Source organism: Geotrypetes seraphini, chromosome 4 (assembly GCF_902459505.1).
Source record: "Geotrypetes seraphini chromosome 4, aGeoSer1.1, whole genome shotgun sequence".
NCBI lineage: Eukaryota > Metazoa > Chordata > Amphibia > Gymnophiona > Dermophiidae > Geotrypetes > Geotrypetes seraphini.
The window spans coordinates 231,849,731-231,862,418 of NC_047087.1; positions in this window are offsets into that span (position 1 = coordinate 231,849,731).

The following is a 12,688-nucleotide window of genomic DNA, read 5'->3' on the forward strand; positions in this document are numbered from 1 at the left end:
CAGCGTATAGTGTGCTTTGTGTTTTTTAATTTTATTGTTGGTAGATCATTTTGACTTGGTCATTTTAAAGTAGCTCACAAGCTCAAAAAGTTTGGGCACCTCTGAGCTAGAGCGTTGAAACTGTGTATTTCTATTTTATCCCCCCTTTTACAAAACTGTGGAGCGTTTTTTAGCGCCAGCTGTGGTGGTAGCAGCTCTGATGCTCAGAATTCTATGAGCGTCAGGGCTGTTACCACTGTGGCTAAAATCCACACTACAGTTTTGTAAAAGAGTGAGGGGTTAGTTTGTGATGACATATTCCATACTAGGCAAAGGTGTTTTCTGTGTTCTGTGTGTTCGAAAGACATGGTTTTCTGTTAGGATTGACGGTGTAGGATTGATCTGTGCTGGTCTGGCTTGTTTAGTTTTACAATGGGTGTATTGATGTACTGCTCACTGCAATATGTAAGATGCTGCCTTTTCCTAGGTACTCATGTGTGACGTGTGGTTTGTTACTAAAAATCATGTTTTTCTTACAGATGGGGGGGTGCCAAAAAATGATGGGTCCCGGGTGTTACATATGCTACGTACGCCACTGTATGTAAAGATACCAGAAAGCTGGCGTAGCAAAAACTTTAAGTAAATTGTTATTCTTCTAAGTTTTAAGTATTTAACCCTCCCACAATCTCATGGGCACTCGTTTCAAGTTTCAAGTTTATTGAGATTTTGATTTAAACGCAATATCAAATATTTTCAATGCGTATAACAAAAATAAATTTGGGGAAATAAATAAAACCATTTGAACAATAAATATACAAACATATCCATAGATGATTAAAATTACATAAGGAGTACAAGGATAAACTACATTTGTTTAAAAATGCGTTCTCCGCGCCTGCTCATAAATTTGTTGACTGGAAGGATCCAGCAATGTGGCCAGATGCCATTCAGGACAAAGACAGAGAAAGAATTGTGCAATTTGGATTAATGATGGAAGATGATTTAAAGCAAATGGCACAGTCTATGAGTAAAGATCTTGACGGACGTTCTTTTTATGAATATCTCCTCTATGCCAAATCACCCAATGAACGTGAGAAGAATTTACGGGACTGGCTTAGGTGGAGCATTAGCAGAAAAGTATGTGTGTATTTGGCCCATGGAAGAAGGGGGGGGGCGTCGGGGGGGGAAGAGGTGCGTGGGGGGCCCAATAGGATTGCTCAGTAAGGGGCCCAGAAATTTCTGATGGCGGCCCTGGGGGGGGGGGGGGCGTTGCTGATCGGGGGGGGGGGGGGGGAGAGCCCGCATTACCGATTGATGCTGGAGGGGCCCATCACTATTTTTAAAAAAATCCAAAGTTGATATCCTTCTTCATCGGGCCCCCCTGATCATTTCAGGCCCTAGGCAAGTGCCTACTGGGCCTATTGGTTAATCCGGCCCTGCACAGGGGAGGAGTGTTGGGCAGGTCTAGGCAGCAGTGGCCAAGGGAGTGGACATCCCTCCTGCTGATTTTGTGAAAAGAAAATACGGGTCTTGGGGGGGGGGCAGCATCAAGGGGGCTCAGCAGGAGGGGGGCAGGGGTGTGGATGGAGGGAGAGGAATCGGTGGGAGGGAGGGATGGCTTTTTTTTTTTTTTAATGGTTGTCAGGGCCTTTACTGGCAGGGTGGGCTGAGTCAATCAGCGGTCAGGTACTGACAGGAAAGTAAGACTATGGGAATCAACGCATTTCCCTGCTGTGCATTAGAATACTGATAAACTCCTTGTAATGCATTAGCATAGGATTCTCGGTGGCTGCTTCTGACAGTCAGTAGCAGCCAATGAGAACCCTTTTGTGCATAGGGGCCTTACTCAGGTGCAACTTCCTTAACCTTCTCTGATTAGCAGGTCAAAAGTTCGGTTCATAGACAACCCTGCTAAAGGCAAAGGCACGCGCCGAAGAAAATTACAGTTTTTAGGGGCTCCGATGGGGGTTTTTGTTGGGGAGCCCCCCCAGTTTACTTAATAGAGATCGCGCCGGCGTTGTGGGGGGTTTGGGGGGTTGTAACCCTCCACATTTTACTGTAAACTTAACTTTTTCCCTAAAAACAGGGAAAAAGTGAAGTTTTCAGTAAAATGTGATGGGTTACAACCCCCCACACCCCCCACAACGCGGCGCGATCTCTATTATGTAAAGTGGGGGGGGGTTCCCCTCCCACGCCCCCCCCCCGTCGGAGCCGTAAAAACTGTAATTTTGTGCGGCGCACACCTCCACGCTGCGCTCTTTTGACCTGACACCCAAAAGTTCAATCGCATCACAAAAGCTATCACAATACCCACAGCACTAATAACTATTGAGCAGATATGGGAAATAAATGTACATCTGTAATAGTGCATTTATTTCTAGTTCCCCCCCCCCCCCCTTCTGGATACATAATTACAATTCTTAGTTATTCAGAAATCAGACATACTCGTAAAACCAGGATTTTTATTTATTCGTTTATTTTTGTTTACGCGAGCATCTTTTGATCGTAAGGCCCACTGCTTCGACATAGTCATATCCTGGCTCCAAAACTGAGAAGAAAAATAAAATCCTGTAGGTAATTAGGAAAAAAACCTTAAAACTAATTTATTCATAGACACTTTCAGGGTAATAAAGATGTTTGTGAAGTTAAGATTGGACATTGCAAACCTGAGAGTTTATATGTTACCATTTTTGTTACAAGCACATTGTAGATAAACTGAAAATAAGTCAATAAAAGGCTCTTTTATTAGATTGCATAAAATTGTGGCATAACGTACTATAAAGTGGGATTTTAATGCACAGTAAGCCTGGGGTTACCAGACGTCCAGATTTACCTGGATACGTCCTCTTTTTAGAGAATCGTATGGGTGTCCAGATGGACTTTGAAAACCCAGCAGTTTCTTCAGGCTTTGGAAGGTCCTGGCTCTGCCTGAGCTCAGGGCCGTGTCTGGAGGATCTCTGAGCATGCACAGATGCACCGCATTGACCACACACGTGTGCGTGCATGTGACACCATTGTGCCACATCTGCGATGCTCAGAGGCCCTCAAGATGCGGCCCTGAGCTCAGGGAAGGAGGAGACAAGGTTTGTGTGGGGCTGGGGCCAGAGCAGAGTGGGGTGGGGCCGGGGCAGGTAGGGTGGGGCCATGTGACCTCATTTTTACTTCTACCTTTCGTATGCTGAGAGACTGGACAGGCTGGGGCTCTTTTCCCTGGAGAAGCGGAGGCTTAGAGGGGATATGATAGAAACTTATAAGATCATGAAAGGTAGAGAGAAGGTAGAGAGGGACAGATTCTTCAGACTGGCAGGGGCAACAAAAACTAGAGTGCACTCGGAAAAATTGAAAGGAAGACAGATTCAGAACAAATGCCAGGAAGTTCTTCTTCACTCAGAGGGTGGTGGACACCTGGAATGCACTTCCGGAGGAGGTAGTAAAGCAGAGTACGATTTTGGGTTTCAAAATGGGACTGGACAAATTCCTGAAGGAAAAGGGGATTGAAGGGTATAATTAGAGGGGTACTATACAGTACAAATGCTTTAGGGCAATAGATCACTTACAAGTCATTGACCTAGGGGGCCGCCGCAGGAGCGGACTGCTGGGCATGATGGACCTGTGGTCTGACTCGGCAGAGGCGATTCTTATGTTCTTAACCCTAAATAAGCCCAAAACGTAACACTGCATAAAGAAGGAGCAATCCACTAATTTTTATTCCAGGTCGTGCTTTAATCCCCCTTAGCAGTCAGTATCTGTAGGAAGTTAATGCAGGATAGCTTATTGCCCCCCTATTTAAGAGGCACTAAGGGCTCCTTTTACGAAGGCGGACTAGTGTTTTTAGTACGCACTACAATGCCATGCGCGCTAACCCCGTGCTACATGGAAAATACTAACGCCAGCTCTATGGAGGTGTTGGTGCGTAGCGTGCGTGGCAATGTAGCGCACGCTAAGCGCCTGCTAAAACTGCTAGCGCACCTTCGCAAAAGAAGCCCTAAGTGTTCTCACATTAATTCTGCATTGCATATGGCGCGCTAACTAGCTAATGCTTGCAGGCCCACTCTTTGCCCATGCCACACCCCATCAGAGAAAATTTCTCAAAAATGTAATTACATGTAGTTTAATACATGGTAATAAGCAAAACACTACCGCACCCTTTAAGAGGGCCAGATTCTATAAGAGGCACCTATATCGGTGCCTACCTTAATTGCCCAAACCACTTTAATAGCTTCAATTGTGAACTTTAACAAGCTCACAACTGAAAAAATACTTTTAATTGGACGATAGGCGCCTATCGTATGGCGTCTAGTGGCATCTAATGCCTAAGTGGCGTGTTTGGGGGCGGAGACAGAGATAGGTGCCAATAGGCGCAATTCTCTAAAGAACTTAGGTGCTTGCAATGTAGGCCAGTAAAACCCTGGCTTACATTACTGGCACCTAAGTTTTTGATAGGCATCGTTAGGCGCCATTCTGTAAACATAGAAACATGGCGGCAGATAAGGGCCAAATGGCCCATCCAATCTGCCCATCTGCAGCATCCACTATCTCCTCCTCTCTCTGTGAGATCTCACATGCCTGGCCCATGTTTTCTTGAATTCAGACACAGTCTTTGTCTCCGTCACCTCTATCAGGGGACTATTCCATGCATCTACCACCCTTTCTGTAAAAAAAAGTATTTCCTTAGACTATTCCTGAGCCTATCGCCTCTTAACTTCATCCCTTGCCCACTCACTGGAGCTTCCTTTGAATTGAAAGAGACTCGCCTCATGCGTATTTATGCCACAAAGGAATTTAAATGTCCCTATCCTGTCTCTCCTCTCTCACCTTTCCTCCAATGTATACATACTGAGATCTTTAAGTCTGTCCCGTACACATTATTTTTGACATGCTGAGATTGAAAAATTGCCAGTTCTTTTAAATGCTTCCTAAATTGACTGGGTAGACAGAAAAAAACTTGATACCATTCTGCCCAGAGTAAAGGGATGGGAGGAGGAGTCAACAAAATAAACAGGCAAAAGGATTAGTGTTCACAAAAGATCTGTGTTCAGTAAGTGCAAATGAGCAAATGATTAATCCTGAAGGAAGCTATCCTCCTGACTAGGGGGCTTGGCTCTTTCATTCTTCTGCTCAGTTTTATCTGAGTTTTCTATCATGTCAGAGGAATTAATACAATTCTTCAGTCTCATTTCCTTCAGTAGATTCTGGCCTCTCCGTGCCTTGGGGCATCAGTTGCTCAGTAGAGGGAACAATTCTGCCATTAACTGTCCAAACCAATCTCACCCCCCCTCCCCCCACTGGTAACGTATGTAGTAGTTACCACTGTGGTAATCCTTGCACTTCTAAAATAAATATCGACTCTGTTTCTTGGGCAAAATAACTGGATGAATATGATTCTGCTAATTTGCTCATTTTTATACTTGCTACTTTATTGCAGCCATTCAGTGGCTGTTTAATTCTAATTAAGCTATGAAACTTTGGTGTCATTAAGTGTATTTAGAGCTCTGCCACTGGTTTCTTTCCTGCCTGCAAACATTTGCCAGTGAATAATTATTGCCTGTTACTCAGGGGGCCAGTTCAAACTTTGGGCTAAATGCACTAGCCATTTTTTCTATAGGCACAGAATGATAAAAAAATTTCAGTGCATCTACTGGTGAAATTGTATTTTGATTTTATCTAGGCCAGATTGACTAATCGTATTGACCAATTTGGCTTTTTCTGGTGAATAAAGCTTAAAGTTGTATCCAACATAATATGATTCATTCATATCAGCCCTGCTGTGCCTGATTTTCTGTATTGAAAAGATACTGTTTGAACTGATCAATGATGAATATTAATTCCATGGTCCTGATATTCATACTGCACTCTGGAGCCAATGAAACACTATGGACCTTTGGAGAAAACAAATTAGAGGAGATATCCTATTTATTATGGTACAATTCATAACTGCACCTATGGGCTTCGTAGCTTTAGCACATGCTAATTTTAGTAGTGCATACTAATGGTTTAGTAAAAGGGCCCCATTATAGATTGCCACAAAACATATATATGCTCAACTTGTGTGTGTGCGTGTGTGTGTTTGTGTGTATGGAGGTGGAGAGAAGGACCCATGAGTCAGGCAGAGCTCCGAAGTCTCAATGCTTGTTTGAGACGATGGTGCAGGGATGAGGGTTTAGATTTGTTAGGAACTGGGCAACCTTCTGGAAAAGGGGAAACTTGTTCCAAAAGAAAAGACTCCACCTTAACCGGGATGGAATCAGGCTGCTGGCGTTAACGTTTAAAAAGGAGATAGAGCAGCTTTTAAACTGAGATGTGGGGAGAAAGCCGACAGTTGTCGAAGAGTAGATGGTTCGGTGTAAGGTATCCTTGAAGGATACTATTGAAACAGGATATTTACAGAGTCCTAGTAGAGAGGTTCCAATAATGGTGAAAGAAAGCCAGGAGGGTTTAAGAGGAAGGCAAAGTAAAAGACTCAAATTTTCCGTCTTCTCAGTAGCCTGTAGTTACAAGGAAAAAACACAATTTGAAGTGTCTGTATATAAATGCTAAAAGCCTAAAAAATAAAATAGGAGAGTTACAGTATATAAAACTGAAGGATGAAGTAAGTATAATAGGCATCTCGGAGACCTGGTGGAATGAGGATAATCAATGAAACACTGTATTACCTGCGTACAAATTATATCACAAGATGAAGAAATGTTTTCAGAGATTAGGAAAGCTAGAGAATTGGGCAACAGTATAATAATGGGTGATTTCAATTACAAACGATGTTCCAACATGCATTTCCTCAGCATTCAGAAAGTTTGTCCCACATACATCAGGTAAACAACTCCTGTTGACACACAAGAGGTATCCCACTTCAAATCATAAGCTTTCCGCATCTTAGGATGAATAAAGACACTGGTCTCCATCATATTTTCACAGACAGAACATTGTCCGCATACCTGGTGTTCCCACCTATTCTCCTCGCCAACTCCGTGTGTAGATGACAGCACAGTCAAGCTTAATATGTCCCCTAAATTATGATTTCTCTCAAAAGAGAAAATGATCTTAACATCTTTTAGGCATGGATGAATCTTCAATAATGCCAGATGAGGTCACATCGCCCGCTGCAACTGAGGTGAAAGTCTCGAAAAACGGGACACAAAAGGAATCACTTTTTGAGAGTCCCCTCTAGTTCTATATTGTAGTATATCTTCATGGGGGGTTATATAGGGTAGAGAATGACATGGTGGCTGTTACCTGCGGCTAGCTGCGGGTAGCCGCAGGTAACCCGCTGAAACGGGGAAAGAAAAAATAGTGGTCACTGCGTGGATGGGGACAAGGCCATACACTGCCCTGTGGAGCGGTGAATGGTCTTGTCTCTGCAGTGAAATAAGGGAACGCGCGTGGTCATGGAGCATGCGGTCCATCAGCACCCTCCAGCCCGATCGCCACATCCCGCCCTCTCTCTCCCTCCCTTCCTCTCACCTTATGTGCCGAATTTAATTTTTCTTCTCCCAGCGGCATGCTTTCAATAAGTCACGCGCATGGCTGCTTGAGTTGAATCGTCTCCTCTGATGTAACCGGAAACAGGAAGTTGCATCAGAGGAGAAGATTTAACTCAAGCAGCTGCACACATGACTTCTTGAAAGCATGCCGCTGGAAGAAGAAAAATTAAATTTGGCATATAAGGTAAGGGGAAGGGAGGGAGATGGCGGGACACGGCGATTGGGTGGGAGAGGGAATGCTGGACCACGCGATCCGTAACCGTGTATGTTTCCTCACAGTAGGAAGGAGGGAATGAAAGGGAAAGATATGCTGGGCCAAGGGGATGAAGAGGGAGACAAATATTGAACCCACAGCAGGAAAGAGAAAGAGGAGAAGTACAGGCAGGTGAGCCAGATACTGGAAGCGGGGGGAGAAAGATGGAAAGAAGCTAGATGGGGTTGGAGAAGAGAGAGACACATTCGTGTGGAAGAGGAAGAGAGGTAGGTAACAGAAACAGAGGGGAAATTATGTATATGGGGGCATAGGGACAGAGACATAAAGGGGAGATACATTGGGATGGTATATGGACACAGGGGGGGCAATGCCGGACATAGGAGGGAGTATGCAGATACAGAGGGGAGACATTAAAAATGGGGAAAATAGGAACACAGAAGGGAGATGGTTTGTGCAGATGGGATCAGATGGTTTGCGGGGATTCTTTAAACTTTTGAAAAATAAGAGAACAAGAGGGCATTCTGAAAAGTTGAAAGGGGACAGATTCAAAACGAATGCTAGGAAGTTTTTCTTTACCCAACGTGTGGTGGACAGAGTGCTGATGAAAGGGCAGAGTGCTGATGAAAGTGGCAAAGTCCACCATCCACCTGGAATGCACTTCCAGAGGGTGTAATAGGGCAGAGTACGGTACTGGGGTTCAAGAAAGGATTGGACAATTTCCTGCTGGAAAAAGGGATACAGGGGTATAGATAGAAGATTACTGCACAGGTCCTGGACCTGTTGGGCCGCCGCGTGAGCGGACTGCTGGGCACGATGGATCTCAGGTCTGACCCAGTGGAGGTATTGCTTATGTTTTTATGTTCTTAGGACGGGGACCGGGCTCATGGAGACGAGGACTGAGCTCATGGGGACAGGACAGGGACGGGGACCGAGCTCATGAGGATGGGAAGGGGATAAGCTCATGTGGATGGGGTGGAGACGGGAACAAATTTTTTCCCCGTGTCATTCTCTAATATAGGGCTCTTTTCAAAGCTTTCTTCACCACAGATTCTGAGTAGCCCCGCTGCAAAAACCTATCATACAATCCTTTAGACTTCTCTTTAAACTCTGAGGTTGTGTAACAGATCCTCATAGCCTTCAGACAGTATGGGTGCATACTTGAAAAAGCCAGCATCGTATTTCTGTCCATGAGTTTTGTTACACATGCGAGCTCATCCCATTGAGCTGTAAACCGTATTTTCGGATATCATTTAAATATTTATATATATCATAATATATCATAAACTGCTGGAATTCTTCTAGGGTTCCTTTCCATAGACATAAAGCATTATTTATGAAACGAACCCAACATACCGTCAAACCAAAGTATACAGAACAATATATCCATTGTTCCTCGAAAGCTCCCATAAACAGATTTGCCACCGTTGGTGCAAGAGAGACACCCATTGCCACCCCCGATCATTGCTTGTAATGAGTATCCTCAAATAAAAAATAATTTAGAGTCATAGCTATTCTACTTATTCCTACCAAAAATTTGGTGGGCACTACATCGGGCTTGGTCTCATCGAGGGAGGCTTCCAGCACTTCCAATGCCTCCTCCTGGGGAATTGATGTATATAGGGAGGACACATCCATAGTGATCATATATGTAATTTGGGTTTCCTCCGCTTCCCCTGATTGTAATGTAAAAGTTGCAAAAAAATGGGTTGAATCTTTCAAAAGGGCTCTTACTCCTTGTACGCAGGGACTCAGATGAATGTCCACATACTTTCCACACATGTTCAAGTAAAGAGCCTCGTGCAAACACTATGGGGAACCCTGGTGGCCTATCCCTATCCTTATGGATTTTTAGCAATAGGTATAACACGGGCATGGTACATAGATGTTAAGTACTTATACTCATGTTGTATGAGGAACTTATGTCGTAGCCCCTCTTCCATCCTATCTTTCACCATCTCATAAATCTCATTAGTAGGGTCCTCCAGTAACTTTACATAAGTACTCCCATCTGCTAGTTGATGTAGATGACAAATAAACCTCTCCAACTCCACAAGGTGCAGTTATGGATTTAAACACACAACCTCAGGGTGCTGAAGCTGTAGTTTTAACCACTGCACCAGTTTTCAGTGAACTCTTACACTGAATCATTTCTTACCTGCTTGCTCTCTAGAGGTGCTAATTATCTCATCCTTCCCCCCTCCTTAGGCATTAAATCACATGTCATTTCAAAAGCCATGCTTGAATCCTCTTGATTCGCAAGCAGTAATTTTCTAGGAACATATCAAATATGTACCTTCAGACATGTATAGTTCCTTTGCTGTTTTTGAAAAACATATATATATATATATACAGTATACATATACAGTATATATATATATATATATATATATATATATATACTGTACAGTATATATATATAGAGAGAGAGCGCATAGTAAACCTCATTTCCAAAAGGTTTAGAAAAGAAAAGGAAATACATTATTCACACAATAGCTATTGTTCAGAGCAAAGGGATGTGTCTGATGCACAATCTTGACATCACTGTGACATCATCAATATGCACCTAGATGGCAGATTGTCACTAAAAATAATTGGAAGATGTGCTTGGGTTATCTGACAATCCTTGGGATTTTAACCCATGCCATCATATTTCTATGTTTGAATTCAAAAGGGCCTGGGATAGGCACATGGATCTCTCGGAGAGAGAAAGAGAAAATGGTTACTGCGGATGGGCACACTAGATGGGCCATTTGGCCTTTATCTGCCATCATGTTTCTATGATCTTGAGATGATGGAAGAGCTGCCTTTAATCACTGAGCTACAGGTGCTTCCTTTTAGTCTGGGGTTCCTACCATTATAGCTTAGGAGATCCTAGCCATCTCAAGGTAAAAATAAGTTCCTTCTGGACCCTGGAAAGGGCAGAGTGCTGATGAAAGTGGCAAAGTCCACCATCCATGCTCTCTTATGAAAGCAAATAAGAAGCTGCAAAGGTACTGGGGGGGGGGGGAGGTGATGGATGTGAACCCATGCCCTTCAGAAGATGGAAGAGGTGCCTTTAACCAGTGTGTTACAGATGCTTTCATCCAGGTAAGGGCTCCTAAGATGTTTTTTTTTTTTTCTTTCTTTTTTGTGACAGTCTGCCATGTAAGTGCATGTTGATGATGTCACAGTGATCTCAAGATTGTGCACCAGACACGTCCATTTGCTCTGAAGGATAGCTAATGTGTGAGTAGTTTTCTTCCTTTTATGTTCTTAACCTTTTGGAAATGAGGTTTAGTATGCAATATATATATATATATATATATATATATATATATATATATATATTTCATGTGCTATGCTTCACTAATGCATTATTAAACATCTTTTTCTATTATTATCAAATAGGAGTCCTCTTTAGCCCAAAAATTAAAGTTTATTATGCAATATATATATATATATATTTTTTTTTTTTATTGAGTAATGCATTATTAAATATATTTTGAGCTTAATATCAACCTGGAGTCCTCTAAAACCCCAAAATAAAAGTCCCGTTCACCTATAAACAGACGCCTAACTGATGCCTATGTCTTGTACAGTTAACTAGTGTCTATAGGTAGATGCAATCAGGTGCTGAGCGGCGTAAAATTCTCTAAATAGGCATGCACATCAAAGCCATGCCTATGTCATACCCACACCTATTTTTAGGTGCAGCTTTTTCCAATGGGCATCCACGAAATTGTGGATGTCTATTTGTAGAATCATGTCCAGCGTTTGGATGTCTAAGTTCCAATTAATGCTTGTTAAACTCATTAATTGTACTCATTATCCACTTTATTTGGACGCCTAAATCGATGGACATCCAAATTGTGGATGCCTAAAGTTAGGCGTCCTTTACAGAATCTAGGCCTATGTGTGTACAGGGCTTGATTTATAAGTCTCATGCTCTTAGGCAAAGAGAGGTAGAATTAGGGTTACCATATGTCTCCAGAAAAAGGAGGACGGATTGAGACATCCGGGTTTTACTTCCATTGAAAGTAATGGAAGTAAGGAGGACAGCTTAAGACATCTAGCTTTTACTTCCATCGAAAGAAAAGGAAATAAAACCCAGATGGTTCAATCTGTCCTCCTTTTTCGGGGGCCATATGGTAATCCTAGGTAGAATTGTTTGTCTTTCAGAAATCCAGAGAAGTATGAGTGTGAATGTGTGTTTTGGGTGGGAGGTGTTTTTCCTCCAATGGCTCTGGCTAAAACTGCTTCTCCTTCTGTCTTCCACAGCAGTAGTGTTTGTTGGGGATTTAGCTCTTGCTTTTTCAGTAACAACTTTAAGAATGAATCCAAATAAATAAATACCTAAATAAATAAAGGTTAGCCATATTAGTCTGTTGTAATAAAACTGAGTGAGACAAGTGGCATCTTACAGACTAACCGATGTATTGAGGCGTGAACTTTTTAGGACCAGAGTAAAGAATTGTAACATGCAAGCAGGGGGGTGGAAAGGGAAAAATAGTGGCTGCATTGTTCAGTTGGCTTTTTCAATAGTAGCTTTAAGGCAAGTTACATTCACATACAGTAGAGTTGGTATCTTCCTGTCCCTAGAAGGCTCACAATCTAACCCAGTTAATATTCAGCTAGTAGCTGTGAACTGTTTTCTGGCCAACCAGGCAGCAGTAGCAGCACTTGGAGGTACAGCTGATTTTGTATCGTTGGTAGTCTCCCTCATTGTGTGCATCATATTTTTAATAGTATATGTCTGACCACCTTGTTTTAAATTATTTTTAGCTTTGCATTATGTAAACCACTTAGGATACTTTTTGAGCCTTAATAAACTTGAAACTTGATATGCAATGCCATAGGAAAGACTGCTATTGGCGTTGAATATTGCCTCTTCTGCTTACTTAAAGTACGAGTATACCGGTTATCTGCCCCTGTTTATATCTGAGGCAAACTGAGGGTTAAGTGACTTGCCCAAGATCACAAGGAACACCAAGGGATTTCAACTAGGCTTCCCTCTTCTCAGTCTGCTGCTCTTCTTAGC